This window comes from Gopherus flavomarginatus, chromosome 3 (genome assembly GCF_025201925.1).
Source record: "Gopherus flavomarginatus isolate rGopFla2 chromosome 3, rGopFla2.mat.asm, whole genome shotgun sequence".
NCBI lineage: Eukaryota > Metazoa > Chordata > Testudines > Testudinidae > Gopherus > Gopherus flavomarginatus.
Genome location: NC_066619.1, coordinates 276,331,588 through 276,347,192, shown reverse-complemented (window position 1 = coordinate 276,347,192; position 15,605 = coordinate 276,331,588).

Here is a 15,605-nt window from a genome sequence, read left to right as displayed (position 1 = left end):
AACTGGTAACCAAAGAGAGTATGCCAGTAGAGAGGCTACGGCATATCCTCAATCTGTACTCAGAGGAGCTGTTTGGGAACATCCCTGGGGAACAGCCCACTGCAGAACTGGCCTCAGACCAAATGCCAGAGCAGGAGCCTGGTAAGTTTCTCCCACCATGTTTGTAGTTATTAATATATGGATTGGTGGGATTTCTAGTTTATGGCCCTATTAAGCTATTAATACAAGGTGGGATTTTGGTGTGCTTCCATTCAGAGTGGAAGACTTGCCTTTTCCCTACCATCTCCCCACCTTCTCCTTGACTCCATGTGGGATTAAAAAGGACAGCCACAAAATGAGGAAAAAATTAAATAAGCTGTTATCATGAAATTGTTACTAGTTGATTAATGTGATAAGTATGAGTGGGACTCCGCATTTAATAGCTTCACATATCTCTCCTGTCTAATACAGTGCACTATATAAATTGGCCATATCTGCCCTGTCCTAGACTGCCTGTGAACCAAGTCCAAATCATCTGTTTGTTATGAGTCCAAACAAAACCAAAGTATGCATTTAGTGCATAGTTGCCTTTAATATTTGAGCCCAAAATACAACAGATGGCATCTGTCTGTCTGCATTAGGAGTCCTCCTGGCAGTCAGTCAAGTCTCTCTGTGGACAAGAATACATGACCTGTGATGCAAGATTGAAAAAATTGCCTTTGTTTAGTCTGGAGAAGAGAAGACTGAGAGAGGATATGATAACAGTTTTCAAGTACATAAAAGGTTTTTGCAAGGAGGAGGGAGAAAAAAAATTCTCCTTAATCTCTGAGGATAGGACAAGAAGCAATGGGCTTAAATTGCAGAAAGAGAGGTTTAAGTTAGACATTAGGAAAAACTTCCTAACTGTCAGGGTAGTTAAGTACTGGAATAAATTGCCTAGGGAGGTTGCAGAATCTGCATCACTGAAGATTTTTAAAAGTAGGTTAGGCAAACACCTGCCTGCCATGAGTGCAGGGGACTGGACTCAATGACCTCTCAAGGACCCTTCCAGTCCTCAATTTGGTGATATTATGGATGCAGGGTGCTTCTAAGGAGGCTGTACTGTGTCTGCAGGATAAAATAGCATGTCGTTGATTTTAGCACAAATTTTCACCCATTGCTGGCTGGTGATGAAAGCGAACTTCTCACAGCTTGGGAACTCCAGATGGCTGGTTTCATTCTGTGGGAGGGCAGATATATTAAGGCCACCTCTGTAACTCATGAACCCCTCCATTCTGAGACGTGCTAGTTGGTCACTAGACCACGTAGTGTCTCTTCTTAACATATTTGGGCAGTTGTCCTCTTGCCTGGAACAGAAGTTAACCATTCCATTTGTGGACATTCAGAATATTCATGTTTTCTAGAGGTTGTCCTGCCTGTCAGGACTGAAAAACCATAGCGAGTGATTAGATCTCTCATAAGTTCCAGTTCACCTGGAAAAAAATAAGTGGATGCAGAAATCATTTCAGATGAATTTTTGTAGTCATATTTTACCATGATGTGTGATGGTTTTCAGTGCTATGCTAAAGGATATCTGCAGTGGCCAATGTTTTTTGAGTGAATAAAGTAAAGCCTGTTAATTAAAAGTACCATCTTTTGACCTTAAATTAAACAGCCCCTTTGGATAGGGTGGAAAATGTAATTTTTATCATGATCAGACAATAATATGTTGCTTTCAAAGCCCTTCCACCTCTGCAAGGCAAACACACAGCGTTGAGAATTCGAGTGTGTATACCCACCTACTGCAATCAAGGAGAAAAGGAGTCTGGGATAAGCTGAAGGGAGAGCTGCTAGATAAATCAAATCAGTAGACAGATTCCCAGAAGGACCAAATGGAGTATTGAAAGAATAAGGAACTATGAAGAGTGGAAAGAGAGATAGAGGCTGCACAGCACAAGAAAAGATTGGTGGACAGATTAATGTAGCACGGCTGCAGGTAGATGAAGGAAGACAGCGCAACAGAAGGAGCTATTTGAACCATTACTTGAACTCATGGTTACCAGACTTCAGGCTCCACTGCCACCTTCACCCACATCCTGAGTTCCATCCACGTTATCATGCCCTGCAAACTCTGCAACCTTTGGGCAATTCAGGAAGTAGCTGAACCATGTACATGCATCCATTCCAGTCCAGTCATGTCTTGTATGTGCAAAATGCACCATCAAGGTCATGGAGAACAGAGGGACGAGGCACCCAGGCGTAGCTGGACATATCATTTGGGAACATAGACCTTTGGCTGTTTTTTGTTGTTTGTTTATTGCGCTGATCTGTCTCTCTGGTTCTTACGTTGGTATGTAAATACCTGTGTAAAATAAAGTGTGGAATTTGCACCCAAGGCTACAACAGAAAATTTTATTATATACAATGCCAAAAGTGGCACAATCCTGTAATGAATGTCATTGTGTGCCCATTCTCAATGAATTTCATAAAACAAAATAGTACAAAATTTCATCACAACAATCCATAAATTGTGAGTTGCAGTGCAAGGCCAGTATTTTTCAAATATATAATGCATCTCGTATATTTCATGAAAGTATTTACACAATTCATAATACTAACACATTTAGAAAAATCTTTCTACAGCTGTCCCCCACCATACACAGCACAACCCCAACCACAATTTCATTCCCCCTCTTCCATACAAACCCATTATTTGGCTTACAAAGCATTCCTGATTTCTGCTGTATATGTGGATCCAGCAACTGCTATGGCAGGTGTGTTGTCTGGCTGTATGCACCAGTTCAGAAATTCAGCAGTGTCTGGAGCCCACTCCTGGTGAAAAGGTTCTCCCTTCTCCTCACAGATCTGCAACACACAGCAGGCCACAATAATGCAAACTGCTCTGATTACACTAGGCCATCCAAATGGTTTTGAATGGAGGACCAATGAGATTTCAGTCTGCCAAATTCACATTCCACCATCCTTCAGCTATTGCGTGCTTAGTTGAATCTTTTTTTGCCAGAGCCTGTGAAATCAGGGCAATGTTTCATAAGTCACAAGTGGCATAAGCAGCAGGCGGTAAGCAGGGTGCCCTAGAACAACAGCGGGAACAGTGATTCCATTTATAACAGTGTCATTTCATGTTCCAGCTTGTCCATGAAAATAAAGTCCAAATCTTTGGAGCACCTTGGCAGCATGCACTCAGTCAGTGCATCCCATATTAGTATCCACTGTGTGGTCAGCCAGAGTCTGCCTAATGATATAGTACCCTTTGTGGATTATGTACACATGTGCTCCTTGTGGAAGGCAAACTATAGGAACACGATTCCCATCAATGGCCCAGTTTGGAAAGCCCATTCTCTCAAAGCCAGCAATAATGTCAGGAACATTTGTAATGTTGACCACCTTTGGGTAGCCCACAGTCCTGTTCATCTCTCAGACCTCTGCCACAAAAACCCCCAAAGTTGATTTGCCAACTCCAGACTGGCTAGCTATGAACCTGCAGTAGCGTGGGGTAGCCAGCTTCCAAACAGCTGTTGTGACCTACTTCGGGACCAGCATGGGCTCCCTCACGTGGGTATCTGGGTGCTGAAGGGCTGGATGAGCTGATCTCAAACCTCCAGGAATGTTTGCTCCTTCAGGCGAAAGCTCAGGATGCACTTTGGTCATCCCTGGTCTGCATGACGAAGTGATCCCACCTGTCTGTGCTTGTGGCCCTGTTCCAGAAGCACTGGTCTACACAGGGGGATTCTGTGGCTAAGGCAACTGTATAAGCTGCATCAGTTGCATTGTATCTGGCGTGTCAGGATCCCCCTCCAAGAGGTGCCTGTGGCAGTTCAAACACTGCCATTGAAATGTCCACCAGCATTTCACAGATCATCTGCCTGATTTCTGAAATAGGACTGACTGTGTGAGGTGGAGACGTTCTTTCCACTGGGTTGGGATCCATGTTAATGGCTTCAGCTCATGGGAGTGTATGGATGCAAAATGGCTTGACTGGTTATGTTGGTGGGCTAAATCTATTCAACACACTTCTAGTACCCTCCCACAGGACAGAAACACCAGGTGTCCCACAACCCACTATGAACCAAGCCCTTAAATAGCTTCTGTTGGTGAGGGCACTAGGAACCCTTGGATACAATAGGATTCTCCCACAGATGCTGAAGTTCTGACTAGGGTCGCATTGTACATTATGGATGCACCAGCATGCTTGTGAGTCCTGGGTTTCCAATGTAGTGCGGCTGCTCAAGTGCAGACTTGCAAACACTGAGTGCAAACTTGGGTCACACAGACCCAGGCTTAATGTGTTGTGTAGACTTACCCAGTGAGACCAGTATTTCATCCCATGTGTCTGTGATACCTGAGAAGTACAGACACATATGCCTGTAGCTCTGGTGGAGAAAGATAATTGTAAAAGTGCAAGCAGAAGACAGATTATAGGGAAATAAAGGGAGCATTTCCCAATGAAAATTCATTTCTGTGCAGAGCTGTAACTAAGCACCTTAAATGCCTGGGTGAGCAAATATATTTGCACTCCACAGAGGTGACACTTGGGGAGCATGCAGAATCATGTGTTCCCAATTTCTGCCCTCCATATAGCTTACAGGTTTTCAAACTGTGGGGCATGCCAACCGAGGGGGACGTGTCCCACAGTTTGAAAACCATCACTTCCTGCCAGGACCAGGCAGGTCAGAAGCTGGTGGGAGTCACTCAATCCACTCAGACCCTGGCTCTCCACACTGTGGGAGTCGGCCTGCTGGTCGGCTGCCTGGCAGCTCTCCCTACCCTGCTTCCTGAGCCAGGCCACCTCTGCATGGTCAAGTGCTCCCGAGGAGGGGTGGCACAACTCCAAGTTTTACCCCTGACACATTCTTGCCTTTGTCGCGAAGGAGCCCAGTGCTGGCCAGTGACACCCCCTAGAGCCAGCCTCTGCCCATGGAACCCAGCTGCCATGAGACGCTTCCCAGGATGCTCCCTGCAATACTCATCCCCCTTGGGCCCCTGCCTCTCAGCTGCCCAGTCACAACCTGCTCACTGCCCAGGACCTGTCATTGCAGCTGACTCACTCTCCCCACACTCCCAGTCTGCAGAGCAGAACTGTCCTTTGCTCGCATTGGCTTCCCTCTCCCAGGCCGTGGTTTCTGGGCTCATGGTCACACAGCCCGAGTTCTGACCTCAGCCATGTGCCCAGCCCAGCTACCAGGGGCAGGCAGCTGCTGCTGGCAGGGCAAATTCGCTCCCACCAGCACCGGAAACAAAGGCTGTGAGAACGAAGTGACCCTTAGGGTTACTATATTTCAAATTCCAAACAGAGGACACTGTTGAGGGGAGTAAGAGGGAGTACAGTCAGGGGGGTGCTGGAGGGGTGCGCGTGTACAGTACTGGCAGGGAGTATTTGGGGGACTATTGGAGGGGGTATTTGGGGGGCGCTGGTGGGAGTACTTGCAGCAAGGGTACCCACTGGGGATGGGAGGCAATGTCGCGCTCCCTGTCACAATGGCAGCGCAGCTGGCACAGGCCTAAGATGCAGCACCAGCCCATCAGTCAGCACTTCCCTGTGGGCTCTCCCTCTCCCCAAGATGGGGAGCCAGCAGCAGTCATCACCCTGCCTGCCTGCTTGCTGCTGCCGCTGTGGTCCTACTGCCGTGGGGAGAACCTGCTCTGGCCAGGGTGGGGAAGGGAGGTGCTGAGCAGTCTGGACTCTGGGAGACATTCATGGGCCCGATCCTGTGGTGGGAGGAAGCTGATGCCACTGGGGCCAATCCTGCACTGTCTCATTTTTCCACCCCCCGCCGGCTTTGCACCCTGAATGACTGACTTGCTTGCCCTGCCCGAGTGATGGCCCTGTTTCTGTGTAATGAGAGTGGGAGGTATAATGATAATCATCATCAAATCTATTTTAAAAGTGCTTTGCAATCCAAAGTGTTTCCTAGATCTTTGGGAAAAAAGGGACAAACAACATTAAAGTTGAGAATAATCTCCCCATACGCAACTGGCTCTGGATTAAAATTAAGCTCTCCCTTTTTGCCTGTCTGGCAAGCCTAAAGTGAGTACAATTAACAGCAATGCAGAATTATAACATAAGCAAGGAAAATTAGGTCAGCATGGAAAGAAATATTTTTCTCCAAGTGTCCAGTGCATTTTCCTTTTTAACTCTGAATCCTGAATTTTACCCTTCTAACTTCTGTGGTCAGAGAATCCACTAGGACTAGAGACAATGTGTTCTACAATATTATCTCAGTACTGGGACAGCACTCAGTTGATTTGTCTGAAAAATGACTCACTCAGCTTCCACTGACTTAGGTGTTCTTAGCCCTACGATATTTTACATTTGTATCAATGACTTGGAAAAAAACATAAAATCATCACTGATTAAATGTGCAGACGACACAAACACTTGGGGAGTGGTAAATAATGAAGAGCACAGGAACAATGAATGTTGACCATGCTTACCTGATGAGGGATCCCATCCTGGGAAGCAGTGACTCGGAAAAAGATTTGAGGGTCATGGTGGATAATCAGTTCGCAGTGTGATGCTGATGCCAAAAGAGTTAATGTGATCCTGAGATGCATAAATAAGGGAATTATATTTACCTCTGTATTTGGCAATGGTGCAACAGCTGCTGGAATCCTGTGTCCAGTTCTTGAGCCCACAATTAGAGAAGGATGTTCATAGATTGGAGATGACCATAAGAATTATTACATGACTAGGAAACATGCCTTCTAGTGATAGACCCAAAGAGCTCAATCTATTGATCTTAACAAAGAGAAGGTTAAGGAATGACTTGAATACACTCTGTAAGTACCTACATGGGGAACAAATATCTAATAATGGGCTCTTCACTCCAGCAGAGAAGGATATAACATGGTCTGATGGCTGGAAGTCAAAGCTGAACAAATTCAGACTGGAAATAAGGGTCATGGTGGATTCTCCATCACTGGCAATTTATAAATCAAGATTGGGTGTTTTTCTAAAAAATCTGCTCTAGGAATTATTTTGGGGAAATTCTATGATAGGGATCAGCAACCTTTGGAATGCGGCTGATGAAGTGGGCCGAGGGAATGGCCCATGGTGGCCAGTGGAAGCTGCGATCAGCCGAACCTGCGCAAGCTGCACGTCCCAGCCCACCAGCGGATTTCCCTGACAGGCCGTTGCCAAAGGTTGCTGATCCCTGTTCTATGATCTGTGCTATACATAAGCTCAGACTAGCCTTGGAATCTATCAATCTATGAATTTAAATGAGAGATGGAGGCTTAATTCCCTTTGGCTCCTTGGAAAATCGCAGACCCTACATTAAAGACAAGGAACTATTAGTCAGGACCGTTGGTTTCAATGACTCCTCTTTACAACTGACTGGCTTCGTAACTTTGGGCAAAACAATTATCTCTTCTGCAAAGCACTTTCCATTAAAAATGCAACTTTTGTGTTTTCTTTAGCTGTTTTCAATGGGGTTTGCTTATCATTATGATGTCACAGTAACATATGACGGTGTTTAATCTCAACAACACGTTGCCAAAAGTATGCACACACACACACACACAAACATTTTGCCCAGTATCAGCTTATAACCACTTATTCTTATGGTAAGCACAAGTAATAGATCCATAGCGCAGATAAGAGAGAAGAAAGGGGTCCAGCAATTAAGGAATCTCTTCCTTTTTCTCTGGTTAACATCTCAGCCATAGCTGCAATATAAAGGAAACAACTGCACAAAATGAATACTAGGTATGTAACCAATTTTACCAGCATTAGGAATAGGATATGTTCAATTAGACAGGAGTGTGGCTACTACCACATTTAACTGACTCAATTAATCTCCATGGGATTCCTTGTTAAACAACTGTGAACTAATAGCAAAGCCTAAGGTTAAAGACAGGTGATAATGACAGAGTTTGAATGAGCCATGGAGGGAGGCATTACTGACTGTTGGGGTTCCCTCCCCTCAAATCCCAGGAGAATTAACCCTTGCCTTTCTAACGCAATTATTCAAATTTGCATTTAATGTGATGGTCTAAATTCCTAGGAAAAATATATATGGATGATGGTCACAGTGTTTTCCCATGAAAGAGCATAACCCTTTTAAATCAGAATAGTGACCTTGAAAAAGATGGACATTCAGGTCAGGTTCAGATCTTAGCTAAACTATCCGAGTCTCTCGAGCGTTCAAAATGACATTGGAGATGTTGTGAGAACAGGATTTCTATTGAGATTGACAGTGTTTTGGAGTCTAGTCCAGCTGGAACTGTCAAGAGAGCAGTTTCTTCTGCACTTATTCTGCCCAGGCACTGAAAGTGAAATAACTTACATATGAACACTGCACAAGTGTGGTTCAGACTTGGTAGGAAAATTTTTCTTAGAGGGATGCGGGGACAGTATCGTGTTTTGAACCTCTTCACTCATTCTGCTTTAAAATATTTAATCAATAATAATAACAAATTGTTTTACATTTATGCCAAGAAGGGGGATCCAGTGCGCTAAGCATTTTACAAACAGCTGCAGCACATTTCCTCAGCAACAACAGCTACTGCAAACTCATCAGTCCCATCCTCTGCTCCTTGCTCTAGCTGTTCAAGAACATTGAATCATGTTCAACGTCTTGGTGCTTATCTTCAAAGCACTCCATGGTCGGGGCCCATGGTAACTAAAAGATTTTCTAAAGTCCTGGGATGAAGATCCTGGTTGATAACAGCTCCTATGGCACAATGGAACTCTTCATTTGATGGGTAAAGCTCTTCTATGCAGGAGGCAGAACTTTCTCAGGGGTGGTCATGGAGTGCAGAATGAACTCCCCCAGGAACTAAAGACCATCACAAATTCACCACTGTCAGCTCCAAGTGCAAGGGACATTTCTTTGACATCACTTTCCTTAACATGAACATGTGTGTGTTTTCCAAAACAGATCACTTCATAAACAGTCCTCTCCATAGGGAGAGAATGAGAGAACAAATATGACAGATGTGTAGATACCAAACTGGTGACTTGGCAACAAAATGGTAGATAAAATTCAGTGTTAGTAAATGCAAAGTAATGCACATTGGAAAACATAATCTCATCTATACATATAAAATTATGGGATCTAAATTAGCTGTTACCACTCAAGAAAGATCTTGGAGTTATGCTGGACAGGTCTCTGAAAACATCCACTCAAGGTGCAGCGGCAGTCAAAAAAGTGAACAGAATGTTGAGAACCTTTAGGAAAGGAATAGATAATAAGACAGAAAATATCATATTGCCTCTTGAATACTGCGTGCTGATGTGTTCGCCCCATCTCAAAAAAGATCTATTGGACTTGGAAAATGTTCAGAAAAGAGCAACGAAAATTATTAGGGGTATGGAACGGCTTCCATATGAAGAGAGATGAATAAGACTTGGACTTTTCATCTTGGAAAAGAGACACCTAAGGGGGGATATGACAGAGGTCTATAAAATCATGGCTGGTGCGGAGAAAGTAAATAAGGAAGTGTTATTTACTCCTTCTCATAACACGAGAACTAGAGGTCTCCAAATGAAATTAATAGGCAGCAGGTTTAAAACAAACAAAAGGAAGTATTTTTTTCACACAATGCACAGGCAACCTGTGGAACTCTTTGCCAGAGAATGTTGTGAAGGCCAAGACTATAACAAGGTTCAAAAAATAACTAGATAAATTCATGGAGGATAGGTCTATCAATGGCTATTAGATAAGCTGGGCAGGGTTGGTGTTCCTAACCTGTTTGCCAGAAGCTGGGAATGGGCGACAGGGGATGGATCACTTGATGATTACCTGTTCTGTTCATTCCCTTTGGGGCACCTGGCATTGGCCACTGTCGGTAGGCAGGATACTGGGCTAGATGGACCTTCGGTCTGACCCAGTATGGCTGTTCTCATGTTTTTATGTTCTGTTGCTTAATGCACTACTGGAAGTCACTCATATACTACAGTGGTGAGCTCTGAATTAGTCCTTGTCTAAGAGAGAATAGAGACAGAGGCACCATAGGTCAGGGGAGGGCATGTAGGGCCACCCTCCAATTTGCTGCTAGGCTTGTACTGAGCATGCTCAGTAACACTGCTGAAGCCAACTGCCCTCACTCTGCCCCCCTACTAGCGGCAGGCATGGGTCATCTCTGAATAGAGATACAGTCAGGACAGTTCCTGCCCCCTAAAACTAACACTTTACAGAGAGAAGATGGATGGAAGGGGAACCAGAGATGGTGAGGTAAAGTGACTTGCCAAAGCTTACGCCATCAGCTGGTGGCAAAACAGGGACCAGACCCAATCTCTACAAATGCCCTGTCCACTGCCCTGCCCACTTGACCACGTTGCCATCTACTGCCAAGCTACCATTGGCTACCATCAAGAATGAATTTCATGTCCTCATTTGGTGACAGATGCAGTTAATATGCCCCAGCTGATCAGCAGTGCCTCTGCAGGAAAGAAAAAGTAGAGTTAAGTATGAACTGCTGGGTGGCCTTGTGTCCCTGAGCCATGAAGAATGGAGCATCTGTGCCATGCACGATACCATTCTGATATCTCTCAGAATATTAAAAAGAGACTCAATCAGTGACTATTTTATCAATTGGTGTATCAAGACAGTCTTTAAACCCCTCCTTTCTGTGTGACCACTAGGAATCACAAGAAGGAGGTTGGGAAGAATAAAAGAATGAATATAAGTTAGGGGATATATCAGACAGCTGCACTGAATGCCCAAACTTTTGCCTGGACTGTCGGCAGCCGACATCTCTGTTATTGCTGGGACTCTTCCACTAGTCTCTTGTCCTCTCATATAAGTAAATCACTTTTACTGTCATATTTCTTCCAACAAGACAAGGCCTGCCAAGCAAGGGTGCTAGAACAGGTCCTTTCAGGCATGCTGAATCGCTACCATCCTAAATCCCAGGTAATTCTTGTCCTCCCTGGCTCAGTATAGGAGCCTACTTTCAGCATTACACAATGCACTGCACTGCAGTTCTACCCGCTTCATTTTATTCATTGGGATGACAGTGATTTGAGAGCCGTGGCTAACTGGAGCATCCATTGATTTTGTTCAGAAGGCAACAGGCCGAGGCTGAACTTACTCCAAATATAAATGAGGGAAGGAACTCAAGTGATGTGGGGAATGGAGCATACAACTACCTGCAGATTTGGGGTAGTTATCTGTCATCCAAGCATGGATGTTACTTAGTTATGGTTGGTTAGTTCTGTAATTGACAAATTCCCATGGTGGATGCAGGCTCTTATCCTTTCCCCCTGTCCTTCATTGATATTGTTTTCGCTCTGTTCATTTACCTTTCATTTGCACAGCATGGTCTTGCCAGATTCATAATAGTTTCTGTTTAAATGCTCGCTAATTTTAATGCGATTAACTTGTTGTTACTCCTTGCTCACTCACGTATCCCTGGCTCTTTACAGAGTTACACAGCACATGCCTGTCTTTCTTTCTTACATACCAATTGCTACTATTCTCATCTACTCTAATATCGGGAGCCCTCAGAGTGACAGCAGAAAGATGAACACAATGCGCTATTTTTAAAAGCAAAACTGGTGCCAGATCTTGAGCTTTTTTCTCCCCTTCTTTTTGTTCATATTAATTAAATGAATCTTGCCTTGGAGGAATCTGCACATACAGTCTGGGTGACAAGTGTATTATCTCCTTGGAAATAATGTAATTCTTTTGTGCTTCTAAATAAATATCAGCTGCTTTTCTTTTATGGAAACCTGTGTTTCTCCTATAAATCACATCAAGGAATGAACTGGGTTCTACTGGCATATGGAGTGCGGTGGACATGGAAAGGATTGGGGAGAAACACAAGCAGAAGATGGGAACTACTCATTTATGCAAGGAAAATGGCCTAGACCAATGCTTCTCAACTTTTACAGGTTGGTGATCCCTTATTCACAGTCAAAAAATGTTGCATGCCTCTCTTACGTTTACTATAAAAGAAACTAAAAGAAAGCTTCAATGATAACAAAGCTAAATCTATATATTTAGTTCAGGGGTGGACAAACTATGGTCCGCCAACCTTTTTAATCTGCCTCTTGAGTTCCCACTGGGGAGTGTGATCTGGGCTTGCCCCGCTCTGGTGCTCCAGAGCTCCAGCTGGGGAGCAGGGTCTGGGGCTATTCCACGCAGCCCCTGGAAATGGTGGCATGGCTCCCCACTGGCTCCTATGAATGGGGGCAGCCAGGGGGCTCCACTCTGCATATTGCCCCGTCTGCAGGCTCCGCTCCTGCAGCTCCCATTGGCCTGGAACTGCAGCCAATGGGAGCTGCAGGGGCAGTGCCTGCAGACGGGGCAGTGTGCAGAGCTGCCTGGCCACGCCTCCGCATAGGAGCTGGAGAAGGGACATGCTTCTGCTTCTGGGAGCTGCTTGAGGTCAGCACCTCCCGGAGCCTGCACTCCTGAGCCTCTCCCCACATCCCAACCCCCGACCAAGCCCTGATACCCCTCCTGCCCTCCAAACCCCTCGATCCCAGCCCAGAGTAACCTCCTGCACCCCCAACCCTTCATCCGCAGCCCCGCTGCAGAGCCTGCACCCCCAGCCAGACCCTGCACCTCTTCCTGCACCCCAACCCGCTACCCTAGTCCTGATCTCCCTCCTACCCTCTGAACCCTCGGTCCCAGTCCAGAGCACCCTCCTACACCCCAAACTTCTCATCTCCAGCCCTACCCCAGAGCCTGCACCTCCAGTTAGAGCCCTCACCCCCCCTGCACCCTCCACCCTATCCAGGCACCCACTCCTGCACACTGAACTCTTCATTTCTGGCCCCACCCTGGAGCCTCGCACCTCCAACCAGAGCCTTCACCCATTCTTGCACCCCAACCCCAATTTTGTGAGCATTCATGGCCCGCTGTACAATTTGTGTTTCCCGATGTGGCCCTCAGGCCAAAAAATTTGCTCATCCCGATTTAGTTGGAAGCATGTTTCCAGGGGTTGACAGGGAATATATAACCACTACAGGCAAGCAGGGCATCTTTTTGTTCTCTGTTTGTAGGGCACTTAGCACAATGGTGTTCTGGTTCATGACTGGGGTGTCTAGATGCTACAGTCATAGTAATAAATAAAATGATGAATAAAATAATAACAAAAATAATAGTAGTGAGGGAATGTGATCAAAATGTGAGCCTTATGACCCCTCCCGAGTGGTTGAGTTGTGACCCCCACCACTTGAGAAACACTGCCTCGACTCATGTGGATTCCAGGCTGGATTACATACACGATCTTATGTTTGATTTACAAGGCAAGATTCTCCTCTAGAGTAAATCGATAGACCTTGGCTGATATCAGTGTCCCGCAGTATTTGACAGGCAGATAGCATAGTTGAGAGCTAACAGAGCCAGAAAAAAGGGTCCCCCATATTAAATTATAGTTTGACTCTGAAAAGTGACTCTTACAGAAATGGCAGCCTGGGTGTCCCATGATTACTGTCTCTCAATAGACTAACAGACATATTGGAGCATGAGCTTTCGTGGGTGAATACCCACTGCATGTATCTGACAAAGTGGGTATTCACCCACAAAAGCTCATGCTCCAATACGTCTGTGAATCTATAAGGTGCCACAGGACTCATTGCTGCTTTTACAGATCTAGACTAACATGACTACCCCTCTGATACTTGTCTTTCAATGGCGTCCATGTGAAAGGTGCTTGATTTACAAATCTGACGATACCCACTGGACTTCTGAAATGGAATTTGAAGAGTCAAGCTGGGTCCTTCCCTTCTGCTGTATCATCACCAGAAATAAGGGCTCAGATCCTCAGAGGCTTTTAAGCATCTAATTCCCACTGATTTCAAGGCACAGCTGGCTAAATTATATCCTTGCATCTTCACCTGAGCCTTCAAAGGATGTGCACAGATGTCATTTATTGGCACTTACTAAATTATTACATTGACACTGACACATGAAGGAATAGAATCCAGCTCTTTCACTCTTAGCTCTATTTGCTCTGCAAGGCAGACAGGAGCAAAAAAAAAAAGCAGTAAATTCTTATTTTTGTCTCTGAAGACAGGAACTATTATGCTGATACAGTCAAGGAGTAGATCTGAAGAGTAAGACTGGGGTCATTTTTACAGAATAAGTTCTCAGAGAAGAACATGATGGCACAGGGACAATTACTGAAATCCTTTCCTTCAGTGAGATTAATGAGGGTGACTGCTTTTGAAAAATGCTATGAGATGTACTGATGGAAAATGCTACATAAAAGAACCTGAAGTATAGTATCTAAAGTGTTTATTAATTAATAAGAAATTCATTAGTAAACTGAGATCCAATTAATTTTGTCATGTAGCTCTGGCCAATCAGGTTTAGGGAGCTTTTCCAGATATTTGGTTGTCGGAGATATCAACAGATAGCAGAATAATAGAAAAAGTCTGCCAGACGTTGGAAATATATTTTTACATACAAATGTTTGTATTTCACTGACAGCATACTGTGTCAAAATATCATTTTGTTTGCAATTTTCTTGCTAATAATTGCTTTGGTGTATTCCTGGAGTGTAAACAGCGCAAGTTGCATGAGAAGTGAAATTACTCTGTGTAGACGAAGGTTAAGTTACCAGAACAGAATTGCATCCCCCACAAAGGGAGAAGAGAAAGAATATACAGTATGTTTCCTATCGACAAGGCAGTTTTAAAGCTGCTTGGCTCTACATGAATCTCATGAATTGATAGTTTGAGAGCTTAATGTGTGTTTCGTAGGATTCTGTTTAGCTATAATACAAGGGACCATCCTTACTATTTATGCAGAAAATCTGGAGAATGGGCAATTTCTCAAACAATGTATGAATAAATGTTGCCCTATTTTTGAGTCATTGAAGCCCAGTTTTCACATGGGAGCAAACATTCAGCTGAAAAGGATGTTTAGACCATTAATATGTGGAATCCTTATTCTTTCTTTGGGGAGGGGAAGTGACTAAGGAGAAAAAAAAACCAACTGGAAGTATTTGGGGGAACAAACAGAACAAGGAGCAATGGTCTCAAGTTGCAGTAGGAGAGGTGTAGGTTGGATATTAGGAAACACTATTTCACTGGGAGGGTGGTGAAGCACTGGAATGGGTTACCTAGGGAGATGTGAAATCTCCATCCTTAGAGGTTTTTAAGGCCCAGATTGACAAAGCCCTGGCTGGGATGGTTTAATTGGGGTTGGTCCTGTTTTGAGCAGGGGCTTGGACTAGGTGACCGCCTGAGGTCTCTTCCGACCCTAATCTTCTATGATTCTATGAAACAGAAAAATGAGGAATTGTAATTTGTGATCTGCTGCAAGTCCCAGGTCTATATTTATTATGTGCTAGTTTTACACCTTTTAAACTCCGTGGTATATAGGAAACTGTGTTAAAATTACAAGCTATCACTGTAAGTAGGAGAGGTTTCCTGATTCTGCATTCAGGCTAGGGGGCTCTGTAGGGAAGCATGAAATCTAGGTCTTGTGTAGTCAGTCGGCAAAGGGTTGAGTTGTACCTAGCTGTACCTCTTTGGCTTGGGGAGTAGTCGGCTTTCTCTCTCTGGTTTTGGGTTCCTAAGTGTTAGGATTCTGGACAAATATACCCTGAAAGTAGGGTTGCCAAATTTCTAATCACACAAAATCAAACACCATAGCCCTGCCACTTCCCCGAGGCCCCTCCCCCCTGCCCTACCCCTTCCCTGAGGCCCCGCCCCTGCTCACTACATT